The sequence below is a fragment of the Lolium perenne genome, chromosome 5 (genome assembly GCF_019359855.2).
Source record: "Lolium perenne isolate Kyuss_39 chromosome 5, Kyuss_2.0, whole genome shotgun sequence".
NCBI classification, from domain to species: domain Eukaryota; kingdom Viridiplantae; phylum Streptophyta; class Magnoliopsida; order Poales; family Poaceae; genus Lolium; species Lolium perenne.
In genome coordinates, this window is record NC_067248.2 from 47563542 (window position 1) to 47577510 (window position 13969).

Genomic DNA, 13969 nt, shown 5'->3' on the forward strand with positions numbered 1-13969 from the left:
CGTCTCCGACGTATCGATAATTTCTTATGTTCCATGCTACATTATTGATGATATCTACATGTTTTATACACATTATATGTCGTATTTACGCATTTTCCGGCACTAACCTATTAACAAGATGCCGAAGAGCCGATTCTTGTTTCTGCTGTTTTTGGTTTCAGAAATCCTAGTAAGGAAATATTCTCGGAATTGGACGAAATCAACGCCCAGGGTCCTATTTTTGCACGAAGCTTCCAGAAGACCGAGGGGGAAAGGAAGTGGGGCCACGAGGCGCTGCCACACTAGGGCGGCGCGGCCCTGGCCCTGGCCGCGCCGGCCTGGTGTGTGGGGCCCTCGTGTGGCCCCCCGCGTTGCCCTTCCGCCTACTTAAAGTCTTCGTCGCGAAACCCTCTGTACCGAGAGCCACGATACGGAAAACCTTCCAGAGACGCCGCCGCCGCCAATCCCATCTCGGGGGATTCAGGAGATGGCCTCCGGCACCCTGCCGGAGAGGGGAATCATCTCCCGGAGGACTCTTCATCGCCATGATCGCCTCCGGAGTGATGAGTGAGTAGTTCACCCCTGGACTATGGGTCCATAGCAGTAGCTAGATGGTCGTCTTCTCCTAATTGTGCTTCATTGTTGGATCTTGTGAGCTGCCTAACATGATCAAGATCATCTATCTGTAATACTATATGTTGTGTTTGTCGGGATCCGATGGATAGAGAATACTATGTTATGGTGATTATCAATCTATTACTTATGTGTTGTTTATGATCTTGCATGCTCTCCGTTATTAGTAGAGGCTCTGGCCAAGTTTTTGCTCTTAACTCCAAGAGGGAGTATTTATGCTCGATAGTGGGTTCATGCCTCCATTAAATCTGGGACAAGGATGTGACGAAAGTTCTAAGGTTGTGGATGTGCTGTTGCCACTAGGGATAAAACATTGATGCTATGTCTAAGGATGTAGTTGTTGATTACATTACGCACCATACTTAATGCAATTGTCTGTTGCTTGCAACTTAATACTGGAAGGGGTTCGGATGATAACCTGAAGGTGGACTTTTTAGGCATAGATGCATGCTGGATAGCGGTCTATGTACTTTGTCGTAATGCCCAATTAAATCTCACTATATTTATCATATCATGTATATGCATTGTTATGCCCTTTTCTATTTGTCAATTTCCCGACTGTAATTTGTTCACCCAACATGATTTTATCTTATGGGAGAGACACCTCTAGTGAACTGTGGACCCCGGTCCTATTCTTTACATCACATACAATCTACTGCAATACTTGTTTTACTGTTTTCTTCGCAAACAATCATCTTCCACACAATACGGTTAATCCTTTGTTACAGCAAGCCGGTGAGATTGACAACCTCATTGTTTCGTTGGGGCAAAGTACTTTGGTTGTGTTGTGCAGGTTCCACGTTGGCGCCGGAATCCCTGGTGTTGCGCCGCATCACATTTCGCCACCATCAACCTTCAACGTGCTTCTTGGCTCCTCCTGGTTCGATTAAACCTTGGTTTCTTTCTGAGGGAAAACTTGCCACTGTGCGCATCATACCTTCCTCTTGGGGTTCCCAACGGACGTGTACATCTACGCGCATCAAACCTTTAGTGCGATTCTATCTCCGGCGTGATGTCCTCCATAAACACTACCATGACACTTACTCAATATCTCTTGTTGTTCATATTCAGGGACACATCTTCGCATAATACCATCCACTCCTTCTTTATATAAGTGTGGGTCATCCCAAAAATAATGCCTCGAATCATAAAAGAATTTCCTCCTTTGCTGAGCTGAAAAGGTTGGAGGCAAGTATTTTGAAACAATAAAGTTAGCATAATCAGCATACCAAGGACTATCTCGCGAGCTCACCTTTATTACAACCAATTGTTCATTTGGAAAACTATCATTAACAGGAACAGGATCATAAGCAATATTTTCCAATCTAGATAAATTATCAGCACCTTTCCTATCTACAATATGTAAATCAAATTCTTGCAAAAGAAGCACCCATCTAATAAGCCTTGGCTTAGCATCTTTCTTTTCCATAAGGTACCTAATGGCAGCATGATCAGTATGAACTGTGACTTTTGAATCAACAATATAAGATCTAAACTTGTCACATGCAAAAACTACGGCTAATAACTCTTTCTCAGTTGTAGCATAATTTCTTTGAGCAGTATCTAGAGTTTTACTAGCATAATGAATAACATTCAATTTTTTATCTACTCGCTGTCCAAGGACAGCACCTACAGCAAAATCACTAGCATCACACATAATTTCAAAAGGTAGATTCCAATCAGGAGGTTCAACTACAAGCAGTTGTTAAGGCTTTCTTTAGAGTTTCAAAGGCTTCCTTACAATCATCATCAAAAACAAAAGGTACATCTTTTTGAAGAAGATTAGTAAGAGGCTTTGAAATTTTAGTAATAAATCTCCTATAAAAACCAGCATGACCAAGAATACTACGAATACCTTTAACATCCCTAGGATAGGGCATCTTCTCAATCGCTTCAACTTTAGCTCTATCAACTTCAATACCTCTCTCAGAAATTTTATGTCCCAATACAATTCCTTCATTGACCATAAAGTGGCATTTCTCCCAATTAAGAACAAGATTAGTTTCTTCACATCTCTGCAAAACTTTATCAAGGTTTCGCAAGCAATTATCAAAAGAATTCCCATAGACAAAAAAATCATTCATGAATACCCTAACAATCTTTTCACAAAAGCCATGAAAAATAGCAGACATGCATCTTTGAAAAGTAGCAGGAGCATTACATAAACCAAAAGGCATATGCCTATAAGCATAAGTTCCATAGGGACAAGTGAAAGTGGTTTTCTCTTGATCTTTAGTTTTAACAGCAATTTGTGAAAACCCAGAATAACCATCAAGAAAGCAGAAATGAGTATTTTTAGACAACCTTTCTAACATTTGATCAATAAAAGGTAAAGGGTAATGATCTTTCTTAGTAACTTTATTAACCTTACGATAATCAATGCACATTCTATACCCTACAACTACCCTTTGAGGAATGAGCTCATCATTATCATTAGGTACAACAGTTATTCCTCCTTTCTTAGGAACACAATGTACAAGACAAACCCATCTACTATCAGCAATAGGATATATAATACCTGCTTCAAGAAGTTTTAGTACCTCATTCCTTACCACATCCTTCATCTTAGGAATTAGACGACGTTGATGTTCAACAACAGGTTTTGCATCATCTTCCATGTTGATGGCATGTTGGCAAATGGAGGGAGAAATCCCCTTCAAGTCATCAAGAGTATAGCCAATAGCTCATCGGTGTTTCTTCAATATTTCCAATAATCTTTCTTCCTCAAAATCTGAAAGCTTAGCACTAATAATAACAGGATATGTTTTCTTATCATCAATATAAGCATACTTAAGATTATCAGATAATGGTTTCAAATCAAATACAGGATCTTCCTTTGGTGGTGGTGTTATACCTAGATCCTCAACAGGTAAGTCATGTTTAAGAATGGGTTGACGAAGGAAAATTTCATCAAGCTCATCCCTTTCTTCCCTAAATACTTCACTCTCATGGTCCTCCAAATGTTGCTGCAAAGGATTATTAGGAGCAAGAGCAATAGATGCACACTGTTCAACTCTAAAATCATCATTGGGCAAATCAGCTTTATAAGGAGTTTTGGCAAATTTAGAGAAGTTAAACTCATAAGATTCACCAGCAAATTTAGTAACAATTTTCTCCTTCTTGCAATCTATAACAGCTCCACAAGTATTTAGAAAAGGTCTACCAAAAGTAATAGGACAAGACGTACTAGCAGCAGAACCAAGTACCAGAAAGTCAGCAGGATATTTAATCTTACCACATAGAACTTCCACATCTCGAACAATACCAATAGGAGAGATAGTTTCTCTATTAGCTAGCCGAATAACCACATCAATATCTTCAAGTTCACAAGAACCAATTTCATGCATGATTTCCGTGTAGAGCTCATAAGGAATGACACTAATACTTGCACCAATGCCGCATAAACCATAATAACAATGATCACCAATTCTAACAGAGAGCACAGGAACACTGGCTTTCCTAGACTTATTAGGATGCGAAACAATATTAGAAGCATCTTCACAAAAAATGATATGACCATCTTCTACATTTTCAGTAACAAGATCTTTAACTATTGCAACAGCAGGTTCAACCTTTATTTGCTCCTCAGGTTCTATAGCTTTATTTGCACTTTTATTAACCACACTAGTTATAACAGAATACTCCTTCATTTTAACAGGAAAAGGAGTTTTTTTTCAATATAAGCTTCAGGAAGAACATGATCGACAGTTTTAATTTCAATACATTTACCAATAGGTGAATCAGTTTTATCTTTATAAGGTTCATGATACTTATCAAAATTATTCCTAGGCAATTCAAAATGAGAGGCAAAAGCTTTATAAAAATTTGCAACAACTTGAGAGTCAAGACCATATGTAGAACTCATATTACGAAATTTATCAGTATCCATAAAAGTTTCAATGCATTCATAATCATAATTTATACCTGACAATCTACCTTTGTCATTCTCCCATCCTTCAGTATTTTCTTGGATCCGATCAAGAAGGTCCCATTTAAACTCTTCTTTATTGCGTGCGAATGATCCAGAACAAGTAGTATCCAGCAAGGTTTTATCTTGCATAGAAATTATCAACGATGATATTACCAGGAAGCTCATGAATGGGGCATTTGAGCATTAAAGACTTCAATCTCCCCCATGCTTGGGCAATACTCTCTCCATCATGAGGCCAGAAATTATATATGCGGTTTAGGTCTTTGTGAATTTCACTTGGAGGATAGAATTTAGAATAAAATAGAGGCACAATATCCTTCCAATCAAGAGAATGCCCATCCTTCAGCAGTTTATACCAATGCGCCGCTTTACCAGACAGTGACATAGCGAATAATTTCTTCCTAACTTCATCCATTGAAATACCTGCACACTTGAATAACCCGCATAATTCATGTAAAAACAGTAAATGATCTCCAAGATGAATAGTTCCATCCCCCTCATAGCGGTTATCCACAACACGTTCAATAATTTTCATAGGTATTTTATACGGAATTACTTCCTCACCTGGCGCCTCATCCACTACCTTTGCAGTAGTAGTAGATTTTCCAAATAGAAATTCAAGAGAGGATCTCTCCATAATGACTTATAGCAGCAGGCAGAAACAAAATCAGCACGTACAGTAAAAATTTTCCTTACCAATTCCACTTACCAATAGCGCTTCACTCCCCGGCAACGGCGCCAGAAAATAGTCTTGATGACCCACAAGTATAGGGGGTGTATCGTAGTACTTTCGATAAATAAGAGTGTCGAACCCAACGAGGAGCAGAAGGTGTTGACAAGCAGTTTCGATGAAGGATTCACTGTAATTGCTCACAGACAAGTTTTCAGGGGGTTTTGATATAGCAGATAAATAAAGTACAAGTAAGTAAAATGCGAGAGTAATAATTGCAGCGAGTGGCCCAATACTTTTTAGCACAAAGGACAAGCCGGTTTGTTTACTTATAATGACCAAACGTTCTTGAGGACACACGGGAATTTAGTCTATTGCTTTCGCTTCATATAGTTGATTAATCTTCATTGTTTTGATAAGTGTTGTGTGGGTGAACCTATGCTAATGCACCGCCCTTCCTAGGACTAATACATACTTGTGATTATACCCCTTGCAAGCATCCGCAAATACAAGAAAGTAATTAAGATAAATCTAACCACAGCCTTAAACTCTGAGATCCTGCTATCCCTCCTGCATCGATATACCAACGGGGGTTCAGGTTGCTGTCACTCCGGCAACCCCACAATTAGCAAACGAATACAAGATGTACTCCCCTAGGCCCATAAAGGTGAAGTATCATGGTCGACGTTCACATGACACCACTAGAAGAATAACACCACAACTTAAATATCAAACCATTAAATATTACTCAACATAGTTCACTACTAACATTTAGACCTCACCCATGTCCTCAAGAACTAAACGAACTACTCACGAGACATCATATGGAACATAATCAGAGGTGATATGATGATGGATAACAATCTTAACATAAACCTTGATCCAATGGTTTCACTCAATAGCATCAATAACAACTAGTAATCAATACCGGGAGAGTTTCCACTATGAAATACTCAAGATTCAACCCTAGATGTTACAGTGGAGACGAGGTGCAGCGGTGGAGATGGCGGTGTTGATGGTGGAGATGATGATGATGATGATGATCCCAATGAAGTCCAGCTCGATGACGGTGACGATGGCGACGATTTCCCCCTCCGGGAGGGAATTTCCCCGGCGGATTCCTTCCCGCCGGAGAGCTCTTTTCTCTCTGGTGTTTCTCCGCCCCGCAGAGGCGGCCGTGTCTATTCTCGCTTATCCCCCGTGCCTTAGGTTTTCGGGAGGATGAAGTATGCGAAAGAGAGACGGCCGAGGGGGGTCGTGGGCCCCCTCCCCACATGGCGGCGCGGCCAGGGCTGGGCCCGCGCCGGCCTATGGGGGGCCATGGCGGCCCTCCTCGGCTCCTCCTTCTGGCTGGCTCATTCTTCTGGAAAAATAAGATCTTCGGTGTAATTTCCGTCAATTGTTGATCTTCAGAAATATGGTATCCTGACGGTGCTTTTTCCAGCAGAATCTTGACTCCGGTAAATAATTCTCCAATAATCATGAAACATGCAAAATAGGTGAAATAACATAAGTATCATCTCTAAATACGAAATATATCAAGGAATAACAGTAAATTATGATATAAAATAGTGATGCAAAATGGACGTATCAATCACATAATAAATAAATAACTTCTCCTCACTTGTGCTACATTCACACTCTCTTGTTGGATAACAAACACCATTCATTGTGTAGGGCTACAAGAGCTCCCTCAAGCCGGAGTTAACAAGCTCCACAACATTCGGAATTCATATTTAAGTAACCTCTAGAGTGCATAATAGACCGTTGCAATTTAGACCGAGTACTAACATAGCATACACACTGTCACCAATAGCTATGAAAGGGGGAATAGATCACATCAATACTATCATAGTAATAGTTAACTCCATAATCTACAAGAGATTACAATCACAACCTACGCCAAGTACTACATGATGCACACACTGTCAACATTACATCATGGAGGAGGAATAGACTACTTCAATAACATCACTAGAGTAGCACATAGATTAATAGTGATACAAAGCTCATCATATGGATCTCAATCATGTAAGGCAGCTCATGAGATCATTGTATTGAGGTACATGAGAGAGAGATTAACCACATAGATACCGCTAGAGCTCTTAGCCTCGATGGAGAACTACTCCCTCCTCATCATGGGAGACAGCAACGGCGATGAAGATGGCGGTGGTGTCGATGGAGATGGCTTCCGGGGGCAATTCCCCGTCCCGGCGGTGTGCCGGAATAGAGACTTCTATCCCCCGAACATGACTTCGCGATGGCGGACACTGCGTAACTTTCTCGTCCCGTGGCTTATGTTTTTAGGGTTTTCGAAGCGGAGAGACTTTATAGGCGGAAGGGCAGCCTCGGAGGAGCCAGGGGGTGGCCCCCCATAGGCTGGCGCCCCCCCCTTGGCCGCGCCGCCATGTGGGGTGGGCCCCCCAGGGCTCCCCTCTGGTCCCTCTCTGGCTCTCTGGAAGCTTCCGTGGAAAATAAGGTCTTGGGCTTTTGTTTCGTCCAATTCCGAGAATATTTCCTGTGTAGGATTTCTGGAACCAAAAACAGCAGAAAACAGGAACTGGCACTTCGGCATCTTGTTAATAGGTTAGTGCCGGAAAATGCATCAAAACATCATAAAGTGTGAACAAAACATGTAGGTATTATCATAAAACTAGCATGGAACATCCGAAATTATAGATACGTTGGAGACGTATCACTACTCTAGGAGTCTAAATTGTTGGTTGAATCTAATGAATAGCATAATAAAATGCAATATGTCATCTTCATATTTTTCTACAATAAAAATGTGTAAATGGACTATTCTCCAACAATTTAATGTGTAAACATAAGCAATGGAGCCCTCTTTATATCATTGTACACTCAACATGATGGTGTAAGATATACCATGATTGTGCCTTTGAAGACACTTCAAGAACAGGATGCCAGGACTCGAGATCTAACCCAGGTTTCCAGCATGCGCACAACACGCGCTAACCAATCCGATAGCGGGTGATTCCCGACAATAATTTTATTGAACACATGCAAACATTCACAAGAATGATTTGATACATAAATTAGTAAAAATAGTTTGCAATCTTCAGGAAAAATACAATTAAGTTAAAATGTAAAAAACATCACAATTGTTTATTTCATCGATCAAGCAAAGAGGAACATGATAGCTAAGTTGTTAGCAATCACTTGAAAGAACAATAAATGCACTCTTGAAACCATGTACAGTGCGGAAAATAAGTGGAATTAGGCTAGTTCTGTCATGTAAAGAAAAACTATTACCTGCGGTATAGAAACTCGTGAACGGATGGTATTATTTCTCCAAAAAAAATCTGATCACGTTTCCTAAACATCATCAACTATATAATGTCTGAGTTGCCGGACAACTATATAAAAACGCATCAACATCCTCGTAGTACCTCACTATAGCTTCATTCATTGTCTCGAACCCATACGGGCAGACCGATAATCTCATGTATGTTAACGGTATTCTGCAACATCCATTTTGAAGAACCATCATTGCTGTACTTGCAACCCTGAACTTGGAAGATGGGGTGTGGCAATACAATGATGCCTACACCACCACCCTCTACCCTAATGATCCATATGCAGCTATTGCGAATGCCGGCAAAACTACGCCTCTTGATCACAGCTAATCGCTGCTCAGGAGTCTAAATTGGAGGAATACCATAATAAAATGGAACAACATATTCTAAATGCAAACTGGAAATCGAAAGGGAGAGCCAATTCGGGCGGAAATGACACGGAAATTACGCAAAAACAAGTACGGAAAATAGGTATAAATAAAACTCAGCTAGACCGATGTCCTACTTAGAGTCGGTGATTTTTCTGCTTCCTTCCATCCTAAACATATTTGTTTTCCAAGAACTTTTTTTCAGGATTATTAATGCCTTAGTGTTTATGGGAAACTATTTATGTTGACTTTTGTGCTATAAAGGTGTTGAACTTTGTGTGCTAATTTATATTTAATTGTCACTTGTCGAAGTTGTTAGCTATTACCTTTCTGGTTTCTTATTTCTTTATTTGTGCATTTTCATGTATGGAACAAGGTATTATATTTCTACTGTTTCCCGAAAACGACCGTTTTAATGGTATATATCACCATTAGTTTCATATATATTCATCTCCAATGATGTTCGCTTCATATTTGTTTCCATGGTTCGCGATTTCACTTTAGGTTCCAACGGGGCAACCTAGAAGAAAACGCTAAATTAAGTTTCTTGGGGTATTATTTGAATACTCTCCAAGAATTACGGTGAGCCTAATTTTGTGGAGAACATATATACATTATTTTGGTTGTATTCTTCTACTTCTAGAGGTATACACCTTTTCAATATCGTCAATTGTTTATATCTATCAAATCATGATCTTAATAAATGCATTTTTTACTCTTGGATCTAAATTGTTGGTTGAATCTAATGAATACAATAATAAAATGCAACATTTCCTCTTCATATTTTGCTATAATAAAAATGTGTAAATGGAATATTCTCCTACAATAAAAATGTGTAAACATAAGCAATGGAGCCCTCTTCATAGCATTGTACGCTCAACATGATTGTGTAAGATTTACCATGATTGATCCTTCGACTACACTGCAAGAACGAGATGCCATGAGTCGAGATCGAAACTAGGTTTAATTCCAACACGCGCACAACACGCGCTCACCAATCCGAGAATGGGTGGTTACCGGCAAAAAAATTATAGGACACGTGCAAACCTTCACAAGAATGATTTGATACATAAATTAGTCGAAATAGTTTGCAATCTTCAGAGAAAATACAATTCAGTTATAATGCAGAAAGCATCACAATTATTGATTTTAACCCTCAAGCAAAGAGGAACGGGATAGCAAAGTTGTTAGCAATCACTTGAAAGAACAATAAATACACTCTTGAAACCATATACAGTGTGGAAAATAAGTGGAATTAGGCTAATTATGTCATCTAAAGATAAACTATTACCTGCAGTATAGAAATTCGTGAACGGATGACATTATTTCTCCAAAAAAAATTGATTAAATTTCCTGAACAACATCGAATCTAATTGAACAATGAAGGCATGGTGTCTCAGTTGTCGGACAACGATACAGAAACCGCATCAACATCCTCGTAGTACCTCACTATAGCTTCATTCATTGTCTCGAACCCATACGGGCAGACCGATAATCTCATGTATGCTAACGGTATTCTGCAACATCCATGTGGCAAAACCATCATTGTAGTACTTGCGACCCCGAACTTGGAAGATGGGGTATGGTAATACAATGATACCTACACGACCACCCTCTACCTTAATGATCCATATGCAGCTATTGTAAATTCCGGCAAAACTACGGCTCTTGATCACAACTAATCACTGCTCAGGAGTCTAAATTGGAGGAATACCATAGTAAAATGGAACAACATATTCTAAACGCAAACTGGAAATCAAAAGGAAGAGCCAATTTGGGCGGAAATGACACGAAAATGATGCAAAAACAAGTACGGAAAATTGGTAGAAATAAAACTCGGCTAGACTAACGTCCTACTTAGAGTCGGTGATTTTTCTGCTTCCTTCTATCCTAAACATACTTGTTTTCCAAGAACTTTTTTTCAGGATTTTTAGTGCCTTAGTGCATATGGGAAACTATTTATGTTGACTTTTGTGCTATAAAAGCTGTTGAACTTTGTCCGCTACTTTATATCTAATTGTCAGTTGTCAAAGTTGTTAGCTATTACCTTTCTGGTTTCTTAATTCTTTATTTGTGCATTTTCATGTATGGAACAAGGTATTATATTTCTATTGTGTCCTGAAAACGACCCTTTTAATGGTATATATCACCATTAGTTATATATATATATATATATATATATATATATATATATATATATATTCATCTCCAATGATGTTCGCTTCATATTTGTTTTCATGGTTCGTGATTTCACTTTAGGTTCCAACGGAGCAAGCTAGAAGAAGACGATAAATTAAGTTTCTTGAGGTATTATTTGAATAGTCTCCAAGAATTACGGTGAGCCTAATTGTGTGGAGAACATATATACATTATTTTGGTTGTATTCAGCCAGACTTAAGATTTGATTTAATATAATCTTCTACTTCTAGAGGTATACACCTTTTCAATATCGTCAATTGTTTATATCTATCAAGTCATGATCTTAATGAATCCCTTTTTTATTCTCGGATCTAAATTGTTGATTGAATCTAATGAATACCATAATAAAATGCAATATGTCCTCTTCATATTTTGCTATAATAAAAAAGTGTAAATGGAATATTCTCCTACAATAAAAATGTGTAAACATAAGCAATGGAGCCATCTTCGTAGCATTGTACGCTCAACATGATTGTGTAAGATTTACCATGATTGTGCCTTCGACTACACTGCAAGAACCGGATGCCATGAGTCGAGATCGAACCTAGGTTTAATTCTAACACGCGCACAACATGCGCTCACCCGAGAATGGGTGGTTACAGGCAAAAAAATTATAGGACACGTGCAAACCTTCACAAGAATGATTTGATACATAAATTAGTCAAAATAATTTGCAATCTTCAGGGAAAATACAATTCAGTTATAATGCATAAAGCATCACAGTTATTGATTTTATCGCTCAAGCGAAGAGGAACAAGATAGCAAAGTTGTTAGCAATCACTTGAAAGAACAATAAATACACTCTTGAAACCATCTACAGTGCGGAAAATAAGTGACACTAGGCTAATTATGTCATCTAAAGATAAACTATTACCTACAGTATAGAAATTCGTGAACGGGTGACATTATTTCTCCAAAAAAAATGATTAAGTTTCCTGAACAACATCGAATCTAATTGAACAATGAAGGAATGGTGTCTCAGTTGTCGGACAACGATATAAAAACCGCATCAACATCCTCGTAGTACCTAACTATAGCTTCATTCATTGTCTCGAACCCATACAGGAAGACCGATAATCTCATGTATGTTAACGGTATTCTGCAACATCCATGTGGCAAAACCATCATTGTTGTACTTGCGACCCCGAACTTGGAAGATGGGGTATGGCAATACAATGATACCTACACCACCACCCTCTACCTTAATGATCCATATGCAGCTATTGTGAATGCCGGCAAAACTACGCCTCTTGATCACAACTAATAACTGCTCAGGAGCCTAAATTGGAGGAATACCATAATAAAATGGAACAACATATTCTAAACGCAAACTGGAAATCAAAAGGGAGAGACAATTCGGGCGGAAATGACACGGAAATTACACAAAAACAAGTACGAAAAATTGATAGAAATAAAACTCAGCTAGACTAACATCCTACTTAGAGTCGGTGATTTTTCTGCTTCCTTCCATCCTAAACATACTTGTTTTCCAAGAACTTTTTTTCAGGATTTTTAGTGCCTTAGTGCATATGGAAAACTATTTATGTTGACTTTTGTGCTATAAAAGCTGTTGAACTTTGTGTGCTACTTTATATCTAATTGTCAGTTGTCGAAGTTGTTAGCTATTACCTTTCTGGTTTCTTATTTCTTTATTTGTGCATTTTCACGTATGGAACAAGGTATTATATTTCTATTGTGTCCCGAAAACGACCCTTTTAATGGTATATATCACCATTAGTTATGTCATGTAAGGATAAACTATTACTTGCAATATAGAAATTCGTGAACGGATGACATTATTTCTCCAAATTTTTTTTGATTAAGTTCCCTGAACAACATTGAATCTAGTTGAACAATGAAGACATAGTGTCTCAGTTGCCAGACAACGATATAAAAACCACATCAACATCCTCGTAGTACCTTACTATAGCTTCATTCCTTGTCTCCAACCCATACAGTAGACCGATGATCTCATGTATGTTGACGATCTTCTGCAACATCCATGTGGCAACACCATCATTGCTGAACTTGCAACCCCGCACTTGGATGTTGGAGTATGGCAATACAACGATGTCTACACCACCACCATCTGCCCTAATAATCTGGATGGATCTAGTACGAATGCCAGCAAAACTAGGCCTCTTGATCACAGCTAATCACTGTTTAGGAGTCTGAATTGGAGGAATACCATAATAAAATGGAAGAACTTATTCTAAACCTAAACTGGAAATCAAACGGGAGAGCCAATTCGGGCGGAAACGACACGGAAATTATGCAAAAACAAGTACAGAAAATTGATAGAAATGAAACTCAGCTAGACCGAGGTGCTACTAAGAGTCGATGACTTTGCTGCTTGCTCCCATCCTAAATGTATTTGTTTTCCAAGAACTTTTTTTGTCAGGATTATAATTCCTTTGTGCATACGTGAAACTATTTATATGGAATTTTTTGCTATAAAAGGTGTTGAACTATGTGTGTTACTTTATATTCAACTAGCTGAGTCGCCCGCGCATTTGCGCGGCTAGACTTACTATGTACTTTTTGGGGGAAATTTCCCTCTAACTATCTGATGTCACAATCAACTCAGCTGAACAATTAACTTGTTTTACCATGTATTTCTATATTGTATTTGTGCTTAACTTTTGCCAGCTATTTGATCTCATGATGAAATATTGGTCGATTTAGTTAGCCACCGATTAGATGTCATTGAAGTATAGATTGTGGCCAACTGTAATTAAGTCTTGAAAATATGATCAGATTCATTGCCAAATTATACCTTATATGTGATTTTTTCGTCGATTTCTAACAAATGGAAGACTGGCACGAATCCATTTATAGGCTTTCAAAACAATTTTCATATTTTTCCCTCTTC